The 16,335-nt window shown below is 40.0% G+C and overlaps 1 pseudogene; it reads left to right on the top strand.

The window, feature by feature from the left end:
* The first annotated feature begins 12,743 nt into the window (after window positions 1–12,743).
* On the top strand, window positions 12,744–15,597 carry LOC131255293 (disease resistance protein RPM1-like; annotated as a pseudogene).
* Window positions 15,598–16,335: the final 738 nt, after the last annotated feature.

Below are 16,335 nucleotides of genomic sequence, written 5' to 3' on the forward strand. Positions count from 1 at the left end.
CTTTATTATCATATTTCAGTTTCTGCTCTATTCTCTTTTCTTTTTACATGCTTCACTTTCCCAGGATGACATAGATTCGTAAGAATCTTTTAGTACCTTATCAATTGATATGTACTAGGGGTCCATAAACATGGATATGTACCTTATCAATTGATAGCATTTCTGTATTGAAAATCTGTCAGACAAGTAGTCACCACTCATCAGCCAAGTCAACCCTCTCTGCCCCACTCTGAATCTTCCCAACTAATGTGCATTGCATGGATTGCAGGCAGGAAATATGCATACATGGAAGCAGAGGCTCAAGACCTAACTTTGGAAGACATTCCAAAATTGCCAAGTGCATACAAAGATGTGGTGACTAAGTATTCGATGCTACATAAGGCTCTAAGAGGTCTCTCTCTAAATGAGGAGACGTTGCCCCCTGTACTTAGAGAAGACCTTGCTAATTGTGTTGCAGCAACTGGAGATGACAGAATTAGAGAGTTCAAACTTAGCCCAGCATGGTACTGGCGGATGAAGTTAAAAGAAAAAGGATACTGTAAGTGCAAAATGTATTGTATTCCCCCCTCCCCCCCCCCCCCCAACTTTTCATTCATGTGCTTGACATGCAATTTTTAAAAATTGAATGAGGAGAAGTCTATGTAAAATTTTTGAATAGACACCCTCACAAGTGTAAAGATGATCAGGCTGGAAGCAGCTAATCAATGGGAAAGAACAACAATTGCTTGGTCAAAGTTTCCCAATCACCATGACTTTGGTCAATATCCTATGCACTGTCCATCCATGTTGTCATTTTTTACTGTTTGCAGTCCACTTCATGAGTGGACTGGCATGATTTTTAAGCCACCAATTGATCCCTGGATCTCATACACAGGTTCCACATGTGCATGTTTGATAGATTATCATCTTAATATCTTTTTTTTTTTTTGGCACAATTTTTAAGCCACCAATTGACCCCTGGATCTCATACACAGGTTCCACATGTGCATGTTTGATAGATTATCATCTTAATATATATATATATATATATATATATATATATATATATATATATATATATATATATATATATATATATATATATATATTTGGCACAATTTTTAAGCCACCAATTGACCCCTGGATCTCATACACAGGTTCCACATGTGCATGTTTGATAGATTATCATCTTAATATCTTGTCTTTTTTTTTTTTTTTTTTAAATAAATGAGTTCGTTTAGCTAATGTCAGGACGCAGGATCTCCAGCCATGTCTCACTAATTGGAGCCTACATATAGAGATGGTCCGATGATAGGAATTATCTACGCTCTGTTCTGGATGCTATGTTTAATGGGCCACTGTAAGAAACTTTTACTGAAATCTTCACCATGTGTAGATGAATCATGAATGTAGGACATTCAAATGAAAATTTTCAACCATACAACACGAAAATGAAATGGTCTGGGATCATCCTTGCGGAGAAGATCACCCATTGGTGAATTTTTTATTCCAATTCTGCTTTGCTGTTGGAGATGAAACAAGAGACCCTGAGCAGGAGGAAGAAAAGTTAGCTCAAGTGAGGGACTGGATTTCTTCTAGGCACACTGAGACCGTCTATCTCTCTGATGTTCTTTCAAACTTTCCCAATGTATCCGTGGTAAAGATGAATACCACCTGCTCAGCTAAATTATTATTCAGGATTAAATCCTGTTTGATTTTACCATTGAACTGGATAGCAAATTGACCAACTTGTAGTTTCCTTACTATTAGTATAGAGGGATTAGGCTCTAAATTACAATAATGTTTCTTTCTCAAGATGGAATAGAAATGAAATGCAATTGCAATTTGAGTGCTTCTTCCTCATATGATTACTAGGCAACACAATATCATTTGATAATTTCCATTGATTGAACTGAATTTTCACAATTTGGTTTAATTGTGTATCCAAACAAGCTCTTGATGTTTTAATTGAGATAGTTCTGTTCTAAGGGTAGAGAAACAGTCAGACATGTATTTAATTAGTGAAAATGATTTGCAGGTGTTAACAGAAGGTAATTGGACCCAAATTGCAGTTCAGTTACACACCCATAAGCACCATTATAGTTTCTAGAGGACTTGAATTTGTTGGAAAGAATGCTGGTTTGGAAGAAAACTTATATAATGGAAAAAAAAAAAAAAAAAAACAACAACTATTTTTGACACTTGTCTAAGTGGTTTTTATGTTAATTTCTGAAAAAAGAAAGGAAAAATCTTTTCTTATTGAACTTATTTTGCCATTTGGGTTAACACTCATTTGGGACATTTTGTGTTGATTCTCAATAGAGACAAAAGATTGGTACTTCTCTTAAATTCTGATGCCTGCTAATGTTTTTCATGTGTAAAGTTGTTAGGGAAATTGCAGTTGAGCACCTATATTTATGTGTAATTACAGTTATCCACCTATATTTATACTCACCCTGATTGATTTTAAGTACACCCACTTTCAATTTCTTGAATTGTAGTGCAGAATTAAATGAAGTTGTACGCAACCAAGCATGGTGTATGTCCCCCTCCCCTCAGTGGCATGGGTATATCAGAAGCATTTTTAACTTATTGCAGTTGTGCTAGGTGGTTTTGGGTTTTGGGTTACTGTATTGAAGGAGATGAAAAGATGCTACTCTATGAATACCTGCTGAACAAGAGCTTAGATTTCTTCATCTTTGGTTTGTCTATATAACCATAAGAAGCTTTCAATTCAAGCTTATGTTTGGATTAGCATGACTAATGATTTTATACATTTGGATGGAAACATGAAGATGAAAAACGAAGCAAATTGATACTGCTAGATTGGGAGAGGCGCTTCAACATCATCTTAGGGATCGCTTGAGGCCTTTTGTATCTTCACCAAGATTCAAAATTGATACTGCCATTGCAATATAATTTCTACAGATAGCTTTACATCTAGATCTAAATTAATGATAATTTTTGTTTTATTTGTTGTACTTGATTTTATCTTTCCTCTCAACTCTTGTCATTGATTATTTTTTTTAGAGACTAAATCCAAATCTTATTTCAGGTAATTCATTGAGAACTCAGAGGTTTGCTGGCTGGTTTCGAAGATTCGGATTCAACTACAGTAATCATTTTAGATAGTTTAATCCAAACTGCCCAAATTTTATTTCTTGATCAAACTTTGGTTTCTATGCTAGTTTGAATGTAATCATTATCTTTACTAAGAAGGTAAGAATTAGTTTATAGTTTTTAAGATCTACATCATATGATTAGTGAGAATTGGAATATATAGTTTTTGTTAGCATATATTTAATTATTGTATCAACGTTCTTCCTAAGATTTCTTTTAGATGGAGTTGTAATGATCCGTCATAGCCAGGTGGCAACCTGGGATTGGGTATCATATATACAATTAATTTTTTATGGAAATATAGATTTTACGTGTGGGATTTGGATGGTAGATCTGTTTTTTATTTCAATTCTGATTTCTTCATTTTCTTATGCTTTGACTTACCTTTTCAAATAGGTGAGGCTTTGGAGAACTTTTGTTAGTATTAAGCTAGTTTTTGATCTATGCACTAATTAGGGAATCTATTTTCGTAATTAACTTTTTTTACTTAATGAGAAACGCCGGTTTTAACCATCGGCGAATGGCTTTTTAGCCATCGGAAGCGCCGACGATTTTGGCTGTCGAAAATGGCGACAATTTTGGTCATCGGACTAAGCTGTCAGAAATGCTGACGGTTTTGACCATCGGAAATGCCAACGAATATTAACCGTCGGCAAGCAACGCCAACACCCCCTTTCCTAATGGCACTTCTGACGGCTAAAAGCTGTTGGGGAAGGCCATTGCTAATGATTTTTAGCCATCGGCCTTGCCCTGTTTTTTTGGTTGTAAGCTTTCCTACAATGTGTTAGGTGATTATGTCAGTTATCTCCCTACAAAGTATGGTCCACACAATATGACGAACAAATAGTCAATCCATAACCGTCTTGCCACGTGCTTGGTTCCAACCAAGACCACGAACATGTTATCACCTCAGCGAAATCTTGCCATGGAACCCAATTCCGATCGAGGAACGAAAAGATTATTGAAGATCTGTCATCCATTAGTCATCCCTCCATAACGCCGAGTTTTGATCGAGCAACAAACAGATGTTCATCTAGCACATTACGACCGTCCCGCTACGAAGCTCAAACCTAATTAGGAAACAAATAGATCATCATCCTCCAAGCCGATCATGAGTGCCATTATTGTAAAAATTATTAATAGAAGAATATTTTTGACTTGCATCTTCTTCCCCTATTATTTTTATAGTTGAACTTTGGCAGCGAATCACGCTGAAAGAATAAGTCTAAAGTCCGTAGACTCATGTCTATTGACACAAGGTAAAAAGAATCCATTCATAAGGTTTAGCCTCCTATTATTTCACAAATCACCTAAACGGAGAGCAATACGGGTAGTCAAGAGGACTCCGAATCCCGTGCTCAGTCTCGAATATGGCCGTCTTGGTGCAGGGGACACCAACAATTCAATCAACCCTTCAGGTCATGTATACTCTGGCATGCTTGTGCATCATAATCGCACATGAAAAATCGAATCCAAGCCCTCACTTGTGCGGCCTAGCTTGATTTAATTGAGCCAAAATAAAGATGCCATGAGTGGTAACATCCCATCGATTAGATCTAATTGTGCCAAGCCAAGTGTAAATAAGGACTAGTGAAGCCACGACCTATTTACTTCCACCACCGAGAGAATACAAGGAAGTGAAATGATCTCAATTAAATCACTGGGTAGCATTTTGAAATCTTTTTTAAAAAAGTTAGTTGGAATAAAAATTTTATATTAATTAGGTAGCTTATATATATATATATATATATATATATATATATATATATATATATATATATATATATATATGTACAGAAACGTTCACCTGCGAACCAGTTCGTACGTACTACATACGAACTTTTTTGAGAACCCATCATACGTGATGTGGATCCAAAATCTGAACCGTTCATGTGAAGCAGCACCTCGTGAAACCCCCCAGGCCCAAGTTTTACTTTGATCTAAAACTTTGATGGGCCATGAAAAATGAAAACAGTTTCCTCCCTTGATTTGCATTTCTCTTTGCTATGGCCCACCAGAATATTAGATCAGGGTGAAAATTTGTCACATGGGGTTTTATGGGATTCCGCATCACATGGACCATTCAGATTAGACACCCATGGCACGTGTGCAAAGGTGCGCACGTGCGTAGGTGCGCAGGGGAGCATGACTCTATATATATATATATATATATATATATATATATATATATATATAGAGAGAGAGAGAGAGAGAGAGAGAGTAATGGTCTCCTGCGAACCATCCCGCGGGCTACTTGGTGCAGTCTAATTCCCGACGCAAAGAGGAAATCGGATTGCGTTCTGAGTAAACTTTGTTCGGCCCCGTGTGAATGTATGTGGTCTATCCACGCGGTCCATCCGTTTTTCAAGCACATTTTAATGGTTGAGACAAAAATTGAATCATTTCCAATGCTCAAGTGGACCATAGAACAGGAAACATTGGGAATAATAATTTCCACCGTTGAAACCTTTTTAGGGTCTATAGTGATGTTTATTTGTCATCCGACCTGTTCGTGAGATCACACGGATATGGATGAAAGCAAAACAGAAATATCAGATTGATCCAAAACTTGTGGACCCCAAGAAAATTTTCAACAGTTGGCATTCAATTCACACTATTTCCTGTGGTGTGTCCCACTTGTGCTTTGGAAATACTTCATTTTTGGGCTTAAGCCTTAAAATTACCTTAAAATTATCTGTTAAAATGGATGCAAGGAGTGGATGGAATATATAAATCACGGAGGGCCCCACAGACTTTACTCAGTACGCAGTCCACTTCCCCACAAGGGCGGGATGGGCTAGTGACAGGGTGAGAAGTGACGTCACCAAATTTTGTGGCCCCACCATGATATATGTTTTGCATCCACACCGTCCATCCATATGGAGAGATCATTTTAAGGTAATATCCAAAGAATGAGTCACATCCAAAGCTCCACCCCACCACAGAAAACAATGGCAAGAGTGACACCACCGTTAAAAAATTCTAAAGGTCACAAAAGTTTTTGATCAAGCTTATATTTGTATTTTCCCTTCTTTAATATCTTTGTCAACTTTTGAACAGGTTGGATTTTGAAAAAACATCATGGTGGGCCTTAGAAAGGTTTCAACAGTGGGCATTAATCTTCCCGTTGTTTTCTATGGTGGGGTCCACTAAAGCTTTGGATCTACATCATTCTCCGGCTCATGGCTTAAAATAATATCTCCAAATGGATGGACGGTAGATACAATACATACATCATTGTGAGGTCCACAAAACTTGGTAGCCTGCAGTGGGAATTGGACTGCATCAGGGTAGCCTGCGGGGTGGTTCGCAGGAAGGCCATTGCTCTCTCTCTCTCTCTCTCTCTCTCTCTCTCTCTCTCTCTCTCTCTCTCTCTCTCTCTCTCTATATATATATATATATAACCGAACCCTTGTGTACGTCCATCAATAATGACGTCCACCACTGACACCTGCACAGGGCAGTAGCTGATGCTTACTTGTCATCCAACTGTTCATTACATAACAGTGGCCATACAGTCCTCACACCACCTGGGTCGGTTAAGTAAAGGAGTCCTCACAAACCAGGCCAGTGAAATAGGTGGACGCGGATTCGCCGCCACAGCAGTTCCGGTGCTGGGATGCTAGATGGAGCAAATCGACTGGTCCATTCATCTTGAGAGCTCATTTCACGACGTTCCAAAAAGAAAAAAATAAATAAATAAGCAGATCCAAAACTCAAATAGGTCACACGAGTGGAAAAAAAAACACCTGCCCTTGAAACCTTCCTATCTCTACTTCAATGTTTATATGCCATCCAAGCTATTTATAAAGTCATTTATACTAGAATGAATTGAAAACACAGGAAACTTATAGCTATGTAAAACTTTTGTAGTAATATGAATGTTTCAATGGTAGTCATTGAATCTTTACTGTTTCCTCCCGTGTGACCCACTTGAGGTTTGGATCCATTTCATTTTTAGTCACATTCCTAAAATGAGCTTGCAAAATGGATGAACAGTTTGGATTTCTCATAAACATTACGGTGGCTCACCTAATATACCAGCGCAAGAACTTTATTATTATTATTATTATTATTATTATTTAATTTTTATAAGAGCAATTTCATTGATAGCAAAGGTTATAAGATACATCCATTCGGACAGGACCGGATTCAAAAAAGAGATAGCCCTGCCTATCGTATCCTATACATTAGAATTCCTATGAAAATATCTGATCGAGCCAATGCCCACTTTGTCTAGAAAGATCTCATCCTTAACCAGACCAGGGAAATTGGAGGAGTCCCTGAATAAGCGGGTTTCTTGCCTTGTGCTGCCATCCTTTACTTGGCCGTCAGCATGGCTGTTCGCCTCACTGAGAATAGGGGAGAGCTGAAAACATCCCTTAGCTCCCAACCTACGAATCCTCCCCCATCCAGTAACCCCAAAATCAGGCGAGGGGCGAAAGGCCATTAAGACAATCAACTAACCATCTGAAATCTGACTCAACGAGCACCCTACGAAGCTCCAAGGAGACACGAAAGGCCATCCCATATATCATATAGGGTTCACATTTAAGACAATCAACTAGCCACTTGTTCATCAAGCGCAGGAACTTCCTGATAAAAGGCTTTTCCCAGGAAATCTGGGTACCAAATAGGTGGCAAGCCGGGTCCCACGTACCGCTTCCTTTTCTTTGGGGCCCATCTAAGCCGGTCCAGTAAACCTGACCACTCAAACCGCGTCCAATAGCCCCCATTTCTTTGTAAATATATTCCACCAGCTGTCATGGTATTGGGCAGCTCCCATTTCTTTGTAATTATATTCCACCAGCTGTTATGGTAGTGGAGTTGGTGCTTCCCTGACCTCGTGGCCCATCTTGATGTATGCGTAGTGCATGCAAGCCGTCCATTAGTTTTTCAGCTCATCATAATTCCAAAAATGAAATGGATCCAAATCTTAAGTGGACCACACCACAGGATCGTGGTCATTGAACACCCACCATCCATCCAATCGGTTGATAAGGTCACACATGCCTGGATAGATGTCAAGCTGTGTGGGTCCCACTGTGATGCTTGTCAAACATCAACACCGTAAATTTGATGGGTCCCCTTTCAATTATGGGATATCCTAAAAATCAACCTTATACAGAACTCGGGTGGGCCATACCATCTAAAATCATGTGAAGACATGCTTAAAACATATAAAAGCACTTGGTGGGGCGCACTTGAAATTTGGATGCATCCGAAACTTGGTCTGACCCCTCATCCAAGCGGGAAACATATAATGAATGGTTTGAATTTATGAACCACACCTCTGTGGGCCCAACAAATGATTATAAATGTTTTAATGGGAGGATAACCCCTCTCAACTTTTGTACATGGTGTGGCCCACAAAAGTCATCGATTGACTTGCCCGCGGCCCACCATGGAATGGTGCATCTGACTGATGGGGTAGATGTTTGACATGCATCATGGTGGGGCCCACATAGCTCGAGCTCATGTGAAGTTCCCTTGAGCTGGACCGCGGAGATCCATTTCCATTATATATATATATATATATATATATATATATATATATATTGGTGTTTTCACTTCATCCCATTTGGAATGACCTTATAAACGGTTTGGATAGCATATAAACATCAACATGGAGCCCAGGAAGGTTTCCACGGTGGGAATTTCTTTCTCCAATTTTCCCTCTCGTGTGACCCACGTGAGTTTTGTATCCACCTCATTTTTGGTCTCACGTTCTAAAATTAGTTCCCAAAACAGATGAACGTAATGAATTTATCACATACATTGCAGTGGGTCCCACCCAGCATCCCTGCGTAGAGGCTTTGGCAGGAAATCCGCGTCCCTCGCAATACACTTGCATGCAGTGCTTTTAGAGCCCTGGATCATCTTTCCATAATGAAATGTTTTAAAATCTACTTTTTTAAAAAAAGGTCCAAAGCATTTTCACCCAGTGGATATCTACCAACCTAATACTTGCATGCAAAATCCAAAACTTCCAATAGGTTAGTCCCACCGTGAAAATCACCTAATGCAAAAATCAGATCAATCTACTGATAAGGGGATTTCCCTCCATGTATAACAATATCTGGCCACTGATAAATGTCAATATAAAAGTGTAGACCTTTTGATAAATGGATGTGGCTGATTATTGCACAAGGTAGTCATGGCAGTGAGTCCAACGTATTTAATGGGTTGGATATCATAAGCCCATTAAAAAGTTGGGAGTTACCAACTGGGTGGACCGTAATTTGCAGTCCACCTGGTCGGACCTGAGACCTCTTTAAAAATAAGTACCAGCCTCAGGAGTCGTAAGAGGAAAAAATAATAATAAATAATTTGGAAGAAAATTCAAAAATAACAAAAGAAAGAATAAATAACAATTATGAACCAAACTGCAACTATTAAGATTAGTTTACATTAATGGTTGGCAGTTGGGGGAGGCATAATCCTGTGAAACCCTTTGCCGGGAACTTTCTGATATGGGAAGCTAGGTGGGGTCATTGTAATGTTTGTGAGTAATCCACTCGTTTCATTTGTTCTAGCGGATCATGTTAGGAAATTGACTCTAAAAAAATGAGGCTGATCTAAAACTCAAATGGGCCGCACGATAGAGAAACTGAATAAGAAAATGCCTACAGTACTCTTGGGTTTATTGATAACTTCTTAAATTTGTAAAATGACAGAGTTTGTCTATGCCATCGAAGTGTCATCGAGTAGGTGTCGATGCCATCAAAGCTATCGAGAAAATCCTTGCTGGAACTTTTTATATTACTACTCGATGTGATCGAAGTCCCATCAAGCGCATGCGTAGATTTGCCTAAGTGTGGAATTTGTTTCTTATTCCGATTATAATATTATATGATACTATACATATCAGGTGTAATAAGGATTTGAGGAGAATTAGAGTTCTAGGCTTTCCAATTTGTCCCTAAGGATGTAAGGGTATTATTTAGGCTTGTGAAGTGGATTCGAGGCCTGTTTAAAGCAATAATACTATCTCATACATTTATATTTTTAGAATGTATTACTTATCAATTTCCACCGTGATTTTTTCTGAAAAAGGTTTTACCATGTAAATTTCAAATGGTTTATGTTTGAACTTACTTTTGTGATTGGTAGTACTTTACTTGATTGGCCTGTGTGCTTTCAGAGTTCTCCAAAGTTCTCCAACGGAATCCGCCATGATGTTTACATATGTCATCCATACTGATTCATAAGGTCATTACTATTGGGATGAACTGAAAACATAAAAATGTTAGCTGGACTATGGGGCCCACCTTTCCCACCTTTCCATATGTGTCGTATATCCACACCGATCATAGAATTTCCACCGCATTTTAGGCATGGTCCCAAAAATAAAGCTAATCAAAATCTCAAGTAAACCACATAATAGTAAACAGGGATCATTGAACACCCACCATTAAAAACTTCCAAAGGCGCAGCATAATATTTATTTTTCATCCAATCGGTTAATGAGGACAAACACACAGACGACCACTCTTTCCAGCACTTAGATATGAATCTGCTTTAATTTTGGGACCATACCTTAAAATAAGCTGCAAAAAATGGATGGGCGGTGTGGATATACAAGATGTAGATCAAGGTGGGCCCCACGGTCAGGGAATCACCCTGTACAGTGTTACCCGGGTAACATCTCCCCGCTGTAATGGACTTAAAAAGTGTGGACGCGGATGCGAAAGCCTTTCCAACGACAGTGGTGTTTGTAGGGAATCGGATTGGCTACTCCCCTGACACCAGCCGATGGCTGATGGACGGTGCTCTTTGGCCCCACTATGATGTATGTGTTTCATCCATGCCGTCCATATATTTTTACAGATAACTTTACAGTATGAGACCAAAAAATGAGACATATGCCAATCTCAAGTGGACCACATTACAGGAAACAGTGTTGAATGAGTGTCAACCATTAAAAACATTTCGGTGGCCATAAAAGTTTTGGATCAAGCTGATTTTTGTTTTTTCCCTTCATCTGGGCCTGTATGACCAAATCAACAGATTGGACGTCAAATAAACAGTACACTGGCATTAGGAGGATTTTAATGGTGGATATCCAATCGCTATTGCTTTTATGTGGTGTGGACTACCTGAGATTTATATCCCTCTAATTTTTAGGGTAAATCCTTAAAATGATCTTTAAAAATGGATAAACGGAATGGATGAAACACATACATCATGGTAGGGCCCACAGAGCACTGACCACCAGCCACCGGGCTGGTGGCAGGGGGAGTAGCCAATCCGTTTCAGTGTTTGTATGCCTGCCTTTGAAATCTCATTGGGTCCACCATGATGTTTATATGCGATCCATACGGTTCATAGTTTAATTCCTACTATGATGAACTGAAATTTGCATTTTCCATTCATCCCGGGCTATTTGACCTTATGAGCCGGTTGGATGGCATATAAACATCACAGTGGGACCTAAAAATGTTTCAACGGTGACCAGCGTCGTTATCACTGCTTCTTGTGGTGTGGTCCACTTGATTCAGTGGATAAAAGTCATGGATAAAAGGGAAACGGATCGGCTACTGACCCTGCCAGCCAATGGCTAGTGGTTGGTGCTCTATGGGCCCCACCATGATGTTGTGTTTCATCCATGCCGTCCACCTATTCTTCCGGATCATTTTATTGTATGAGCACAAAAATGAGGTTGATCCAAATCTCAAGTGGATCACACAGTGTTGATTGAAATCCCACCATTAAAAATTTCCTGGGCCACAAAAGTTTTGAATCAAGCTATATATATGTGTGTGTGTGTGTGTGGACCCCACCGTGATGCGTGTCGACCATCAACACCGTGCATTTGATGGGTCTCCTCTAAATTATAGGATATCCCAAAAATCAGCCGTATACGGAACTCAAATGGGCCATACCATCTAAAATCATGTGAAGACATGCTAAAAACATATAAAAGCACTTGGTGGGGCCCACCTGAGTTTTGAATGCTGCTGAAACATGGTCTGAACGCTCATCCAAGTGGGACACACATAATGGATGGGCTGGATTTGCAAACCACATCTCGGTGGGCCCAAAAAATGATTATGAATGTTTTAATGGTGCACATCCCCTCCCCACTTCTGTATGTGGTGTGGCCCACAACAGTCACGGATTAACTTGATTTTTGAGACCTAGGCCCACGATGGAATAGTGCATCTGACTGATGGGGTAGATTTTCGAAACTTATCATGGTGGGGCCCACACAGCTCAACATCATGGGACGGACTCGTGAGGTCGAGCGCGCCCCCCTCCCCCCCCCCCCCCACACACACACACACACACATATATATATATATATATATATATATATATATATATATATGACCTAATCAACAGGTTAGAAGTCAAATAACCGTTACTGTGGCCCTAGGAGGTTTTTAATGGTGGACATTCAATGACAACTGTTTTCCTATGGTGTGGTCTACCTGAGATTTAGATCTACCTCATTTTTTGGATCAAGCACTAAAATTATCTTTCAAAATGGATGGACAGTAAACAAATACATCATGGCAGCGTCACTAGCCAAACCGCATCCGGATAAAACCCATACATCACGGGTGGCCCCATAGAGACTCTACCTGGACCGATTTCCATCCAGCGGGGCTGGACGTAATCCACCTCTCCGTCTACTATCAATCATTGTATTCATCGCAAGATACTCGGAATCTACGAAAATTGTCCCACTGGTTATAAGAAAGAAAGAAGAAAACGGAAATTTATGAGAGAAGAAAAAGAAGAAATGGCGGAGAGTGCTGTGAGCTTCTTAGTTGAATACTTGGGAGCTTTGCTGGTGGAGGAAGCACAGTTGCTGAAGGGGGTCCATGGAGAAGTCTGTGATATCAGAGATGAGTTAGACAGAATCAAATCCTTTTTAAGGGATGCTGATACAAGACAAGACACAGACCAAACCCTCAAGACATGGGTGAAACAAGTAAGAGAAATCGCTTATGATGTCGAGGATGTTCTTGACAAGTTCATGCTCGGCAAAGCACAAGAGCAACACGATTCTCAGGGATGCATCGACTTTCTTTATATACTCATCAAGCAGTTCATGGTGCATCATCAGACTGCATCCTCAATGCAAGATATCAAAACCCGAATCGGTATGATTACGGAGAGAAAAGACGCTTACACTCTCAATAGAATAGAGCAAGGTTCAAGCTCCAATAACATGAGTGATCAATGGTATGATCCTCGATTGAATGCTCTTTTCATTGAGGAAGCTCATCTTGTGGGCATCGACATGCCGAGGAGGTAATTGATCAGATGGTTAATGAATGGAGATTCGAGACTCTCGACGATTTCGGTGGTTGGTATGGGTGGCCTAGGCAAGACCACTCTAGTAAAGAAAGTCTATGATAACCAACAAGTGAAGAAATGTTTTGAAACATATGCTTGGATCACCGTCCCGCAATCATTCAAACCAGTGGATCTACTCAGAAACATGATAAAGCAATTCTCCGAGGCAAAGAAAGATCAGTCTCCTGAAGGAGTAGATGCGTGACACAGGTCGAGCTAATCCAAGTGCTACGGAGCTACTTGCAGAACAAGAGGTATGTGCTTGTGGTTGATGATGTATGGGAGGTGCCTGCATGGAATTTCATAAGCAATGCATTGCCCACTAGTGAATATGGTAGCTGGGTAATGATCACCACACGCAAAGGTGACGTTGCATCATCTTCTTGCATTGGACCTTCCAATCACATCTACAACCTTCAGCCTCTGCATCCAGAAAATGCCTGGTCCCTCTTTTGCAGGAAGGCATTCCAATCAAATGAGGAGAACAGTTGTCCTCAGGAATTGGAGAAGCTTTCTCGAAGTTTCGTAAAAGAATGTCAAGGACTACCTCTTGCAATTGTCACATTAGGTAGTCTTTTGTCAATGAAGGGAAAGACGTATGTTGAGTGGGAGATGATTCACCGTAGCCTTGGATCAGAGCTTGAAAGTGATGACAATCTTAGAAGCATGACAAAAATATTATTACTCAGTTTCAATGACTTGCCTTACTACCTGAAATCATGCTTCTTGTATTTGAGTATTTTTCCAGAAGATTATGCCATTAAGCGTATGAAACTAATTCGGCTATGGATAGCTGAGGGTTTTGTCGAAAGAAATGAAGGCAGGTCAATGGAAGAGGTTGCTAAAGGCTACCTCAATGTGCTTATCACTAGAAATCTTGTTCTAGTGACAGAACGGAAATCTTATGGCAAGGTGATCACTTGTCAAATCCACGATCTTGTGCGGTAGATGATTATTCCAAAATTCAGGGAGGAGCACTTCTTTGCATCTTCTGTTGAAGAGAACATGAACAGAATCCGGCATCTGTCGATTTGCAACGATGGTGAGAATTTTCCAAAATTTGATACCTTCTCCCGTCTTCACTCTCTGTTCATTTTTAGGGTGGATGGGCTATTCAAAACTCCTGCAATCACATCGTTTGCTAGCTTAAAGTTGTTGAAGGTGGTGGATCTTGAAAATGTGTCTGTGGACATCTTTCCTGATGATCTAACAAGCTTGTTGCATTTGAGGTACCTAAGCTTGGAGAATACAAAGATCAAGAAGGTTCCAAGTTCGTTGATGAAGCTAAAGAACTTAGAAACATTGAATCTTAAGGGCACCTTTGTATGTGAATTGCCAGTTGAGATTCTCAAGCTCGAGCGCCTCCGCCACCTCCTCGTTTATCGCTATCATATAATGGTTGTTTATTTACCTTTTAACTCTGTGTATGGAGTTAAGGTGTCAGCTGGAATTGGGCATATGAGATCCCTACAGAAGTTGGCATGCATAGAGGCAGAGAGCGGAATCATTAGAGAGCTGGGGAATCTCACCCAACTGAGGAGGTTAGGCATTATCAAGCTAAAAAGGGAAGATGGGAACGATTTGTGCACTTCTATTGAGAAGATGGACTACCTTCAGTCCTTAGATGTGACATCAATGGATGAGGAGGTTCTCGACCTGCATCCTTTATCGCATCCTCTGCTACCTCTTCAATGTCTATATTTGACAGGGCGTTTGGAGAAGTTACCCAAATGGATTGCCTCGTTTCATAATCTGGTCGCCGTCTGTCTGAGATGGTCCAGATTGAGGGATGATCCACTCAAAGCCCTTCAATCACTGCCCAATTTGGTGGAACTCGAGCTACGGCGAGCTTTTGATGGAGAAGAGTTATGTTGCGAGGGCAGAGGATATCCAAGACTCAAGCAATTATTGCTCATTGAGTTGATGGGATTGAAGAAGGTGAGGGTGGAGAAGGGAGCAATGTCTAGCCTTGAAGAGCTAGATATTAGACATTGTGAAGAATTAGTGGAGGTGCCGTTGTGGCTGGAACATCTCTCTAACCTCAAAGAACTCTACCTGCAAGACATGTCTGTGGCTTTCTTGAAGGGGCTAAGAAAGGATGGAGTGGAAGAGTTAGTGAATTCCATTCAGCACATTCCACTCATTCGATACACAAACACTCGAGAAAGTACTTATTGGGACTTATCATGATTCAGGAGAGGACACTCACAAGATTAAAGCAGTTGTTGGGTGAATGTTTTATATTTCCCTTCTTCCTAATCACAACTGATATTTTTGTTCTCTACAAAGATTCACGCTTTTTTCCTCTTTCAAATGCTTTCATTTTCTTCTTTCCTTTATCTTTGTGACATTTTTATAGTTGTTTCAAGGAGGCCGGTTGTTGGGAGACCGCGGAAGCATGCACAGAAACACACGATTTTACGTGAGAAACCCTTGTGGGAAAAAACTACGGCATAAAGCGACAACAAAATCCACTATGAATAATGAATTATAAGAGATTGTGAACTTACAGATACAAAGCCCTTCTGAAAACCCACTGTCACACTCAAAACCCACTATGATTAAAGGGTTTGACGAGTGGTCTACATTCAACATACATGTGTGGCCACCTGATGACCAGATTGGGCTGATCTTTTGGCCACATCACATAAACAGTTGATCCTGCTTGATGAACGACCTGAATCTCTCATGCTGGTGTGAAATTATATCATGCAGGGAGGGTAGATTCGAAATCCCACTGTCACAAGTAAACATAGCAGGGCTTTTTCTCATTTAGTTATGAACCTCACCATCAGTGACCCTGTTCCTTTTCAGCATTATAAATCTGAAGTTAATGGTTCAAACAGTTGTTCTTTACGAAAAAAGAAGAAGCACAATTCATGAATATTAAGAAAATTTTCTTAGTCGGAGTAAAATGGATAAGATAAG

Source organism: Magnolia sinica, chromosome 9 (genome assembly GCF_029962835.1).
Source record: "Magnolia sinica isolate HGM2019 chromosome 9, MsV1, whole genome shotgun sequence".
Taxonomy (NCBI): Eukaryota; Viridiplantae; Streptophyta; class Magnoliopsida; order Magnoliales; family Magnoliaceae; genus Magnolia; species Magnolia sinica.